The following is a 4,663-nucleotide window of genomic DNA, read 5'->3' on the forward strand; positions in this document are numbered from 1 at the left end:
AAGTTGCATTTAATAATGGGAAACTGATGATACCCGAGTTTTCGAGTTGGGCGTGCAATACACTTTAAACATGCCTGAGGGGAGAAACTGTACCAGGCACAGTAAGCTCACAGTTCGCGATGCTTGAAATATAGAGAGAAAAATATAAATATTGCATTAGGGATGGGGGTTTATATGAACGGATCTCTTGAAAAGGAACTGACTGTCTTCATAAAAGTTATGATGGAATTTTATTTTCTTCTTGCCTCTGTATAAAGTAGTGTTTTCAAAGAAACTGCTGCTGTACCATAAGCGCCACCTAGTGAATTTGCATTTTCATTCAGTCAGTCAGTGCAGGTGTCTAGAATAATTTCACAAATCTAAAGTCACACCATTCTGTTTTTGCTTTAAATCTTGAAATTATACAATCTAATTCAAATCAAAAACAACTGCTCATGCTACATGTATGTAACATCTTTGTTTGGATTGTGATTAAAATGCAGTGGTTATCTCTAATTTCAAATGGCTACAGATATTTTTTGCTTAAAGGGTTAGTTCACCTAAATATGAAAATTCTGTCTTTAATTACTCACCCTCATGTCGTTCCACACCTGTAAGATCTTCGTTCATCTTCGGAACACAAATTAAGATATTTTTGATAAAAATCCGATGGCTCGTGAGGCCTGCATTGAGAGCAAGTTAACTTAGACTTTCAAACGTCCAGAAAGGTACTAAAAACATATTTAAAACAGTTCATGTGACTACAGTGGTTCAACCTTAATGTTATGAAGCGATGAGAATACTTTTTGTGTGCCAAAAAAACTAAATAACGACTTTATTTAACAATATCTGGTGAAGGACGATTTCAAAACACTGCTTCATGAAGCTTCGAAGCTTTACGAATCTTTTGTTTCGAATCAGTGGTTCGGAGCATGTATCAAACTGCCAAAGTCACGTGAACCATTGAAATTTCGAAACACTTATAGGCAGGAACACACCAAGCCGACGGTCGGCCGTTGGGTAGTTTTTGTTCGTCGGCCGACTAAGCTTTCTCAGTGTGTTCCGCACCGTCGGCTGAAGTTAGTCCTCGTCTGCTTTTTTTCAGCCGATTCGGCATGTTGAATCGCCGTCGGATATTGTTAATCGGGCCATCTGCTACTGCCACCTGCTGGTACGGAAAGGCATTTCATCTTACGCAGGCGCAGAACGGACATGCTACTTGGGCCGTTGGCTGTTGAGCGTCGGTTTGGTGTGTCAGGGCAACTTTGGACCCAGACGCTTCATGAAGCAGTGTGAGCCAACCCCGCAGTCTGCTTTTGTTGCCACTAGTTCGTCGGCGTCGGCTTGGTGTGTTCCTGCCTTATGAAGTAACGAAGCCTCGTTTACTGAAATCACATGACTTGACCACTGATTCGAAACAAAAGATTCGTTAAAGCATCGAAGCTTCATGAAGCAGTGTTTTGAAATCGCCCTTCACTATATACTGTTGAATAAAGTCGTTGTTTTGTTTTTTTTGCGCACAAAAATTATTCTCGTCGCTTCATAACATTAAGGTTGAACCACTGTAGTCACATGAACTGTTTTAAATATGTTTTTAGTTTGTTTCTGGGCGTTTGAAAGTCTAAATTAACTTTCTCTCAATGGAAGCCTCACTGAGCCATCGGATTTTAGCAAAAATGGCTTGAGCCCCTGCGCCTTTGATTGCGAAAGTGAAAGTGCCCTTTGCGGTCGCATCGCGGTGCCCCCGCGTTCCCATTTCTCCTCCCCTGAATGCGATTTCTACCGAGGGAGACCCACAACACACAGCACATGGAGGCGGCATACAATTACATTCAATTACGATTCTGACTTGTAAAAAAGCATTCACATCCTCATAGAACTTGTAATTACAACTTGTAAACTCAGAATTTTCAGAGAGCTTCGACCACGTTGTTACGTGACATGGTGTATAAACTCGCACGACGAGGAGAAATGCAGAAAGGTAGACTTTAATTACGGATATCCAGGAGAAACATAAGAGTAACCACATCAAAACACAAACGAGAACCGACAGAGACTAAGGGAAAACCCAGGGTATATATACAAGGCAAACAAAGGGAGAAACTAACTAGACACACCTGAAACAAGAACTCTAATCAAACCAGTAACCAAGGAAACAAACAAGGACAGGACTAATTAACAACCTAGAATACAACTAAGAAACACAGACTACAACAGAACAGGCAAACAGATAAAAAACAAACTATAAACAGATATAACCCTGACACACGTGGCTGATGCAGATTTATTTTGGCATTGACAGTGTTGCTAAATAAACACAAAATTCCGAGTATGAGGACGTGAAGAATATAACGTCGCTTGTTGTTATCTTGTATTTACGGTAATTATAACATGGCGTGAATGCAAAATAAAACTCAGAAAGATATGATGAATTGTTTTTGTAAATTTGACTCATCATATAGGCTACATCATATACAGTCCATATAAATGTATGATTCAAATTTTTCCAAAGGTCTGTCGTCCCAGGCCTACAAACTGTAGATACCAACACAATGCTTTAAACTTCTAAGGCATTACAAACTATTACAGTAAATAGAAGGTTCGTATGTAGATGCACAACGTGTGCATGTAGAGTAACAAAAGTTTCCTCTGGGCATGAAACATAAATATATATTAGTGCTGTCAAATCGATTTATCGAGATTATTCTGTGTGTATATGACCCCCCCACATACACACACATATATATGTACACACACATATATTATATAAACACAGACTTTTATGTTAGATGTGACTAATAGTGATAAATCGATTTGACAGCCCTACAAGCTATTAATAGGCTACACAAGTAAAAGAAAGAGACATTTGAGTTAAATACGCAAAATACGGTTTCAATGTGTTTTTGGCAACCTCTGTTGACAAGCAACTGGCATTGCAAGCTCTGTTTTTTTTGACTGACGTATTACCCCTCTTATGACGTCTGGTTTTAGACCACAGTAATTTATTAGTATGGTGTAAGCCCTCCTTTTGTGGCCAATACAGCATCAATTCATCTTGGGAATGACAGATACAAGTCCTTCACAGTGGCCAGAGGGATTCTGAGCCATTTCTCTTTCAGAACAGCGGCCAGAACACTATGTGATGCTGGTGGAGAAAAACATTTTCTTACTTGCTCCTCCAAAATTCCCACAAAGTGGCTCAGTAATATTCAGATCTGGTGACTGTGCAGGCCATGGGAGATGTTCTACTTCACTTTCATGTTTATCAAACCATTCTGTCACAAGTCTCGCTGTGTGTTTTGGTGCATTATCATTCTGATACACAGCACCCCCTTCAGGGTACAATGTTTGAACCATTAGGTGCACATGGTCCTCCAGAATGGTTCGGTAGTCCTTGGCAGTGATGTTCCCATCAAGCACAGTAAGGAATGCCAGAATATTTCAGTCCAAACCATCACTGATCCACCTCTGTTCTTCACTCTGGACAGCAACAGTCCGGCGTTAAGCCTCTTTGGGACTTCTTCACACCGTAATTCCCACGGATGTGAGAAAGATGGTGATGGTGGACTCATCAAAGAACATTACGTTTCACATTGTCTACAGCCAAAGATTTGCAATGTTGTCACCAATGAAACCGACATTTGGCACTGGCACGAGTGACCAAAGGTTGGGCTACTATAGATGAATATTGATCCTGTGGAGCTCCCGACGAACAGTTTTGGTGGAAACAGGAAAGTCGAGGTGCGTATTTAATTCTGCAGTGATTTGGGCAGCTGTGGTTTTATGGTTCTTGGATACAATCCCGGTTAGTACCTGGACATCCCTTTCAGACAGCTTCCTCTTGCGTCGACAGTTACTCCTGTTGGATGTGGTTCGTTCTACATGGTGGTATACCAACATTACCCTGGATACTGTGGCTCTTGATACACCACAAAGACTTGCTGTCCTGGTCACAGATGAGCCAGCGAGACACGCGCCAATATTTTGTCCCTTTTGAACTCTGATATGTCTCTCATTATGTTGTGTGGATTGCAATATTTTATGTACAGCTGTGCTTTTGCTCTGCTAATTCAACCTTCTCACTGATGGAATATAAAATCAGTGAAGACTGGCCACCAGGCCGTGCATATACATACGTAAACACTACAATGGCCAGTGTTTCAGTTTCATTGTCCAACCATTGTATATATATCATGAAAATGGGATATAGAAACTCTTGATAGTTTATAATTTTAAGTTTAAAGTTTTAAATGCTGTAAAAATGTTTCCAAATATTTTTTAAATCAACATTAAATATTGTTAAATGATCTAACAGCTTTAAATTGATATTGTTCGGTAAGGCAATGATCATGATCTTTACTGGGGACTCGAAAGGCAGCGAATACCATTTATCAAAACAAAGTGGGATATTCAATTTACCTTCCAGTATCTCTGTAAGTGCATGATAACAGTACAGTTGGCCTCCAATAGTTCATGTCTACATCCACGTGTGTATATAAAGCGTCCGTTAATTACGAATGAATAAAGAGGAGTTCATCATTCATCAGACCGGAAAAACAACATACAGGTATTTACAAACTACGGTTTTGACATGAGCATGTCGTGGTGGGTTTGTATCGACTGCCCCCTAGCGGTGTTATAGCGGCAGTGACGTGATGTTTACGATCTCCATGGTGACCATTAC

This window comes from Ctenopharyngodon idella, chromosome 9, assembly GCF_019924925.1.
Source record: "Ctenopharyngodon idella isolate HZGC_01 chromosome 9, HZGC01, whole genome shotgun sequence".
NCBI classification, from domain to species: domain Eukaryota; kingdom Metazoa; phylum Chordata; class Actinopteri; order Cypriniformes; family Xenocyprididae; genus Ctenopharyngodon; species Ctenopharyngodon idella.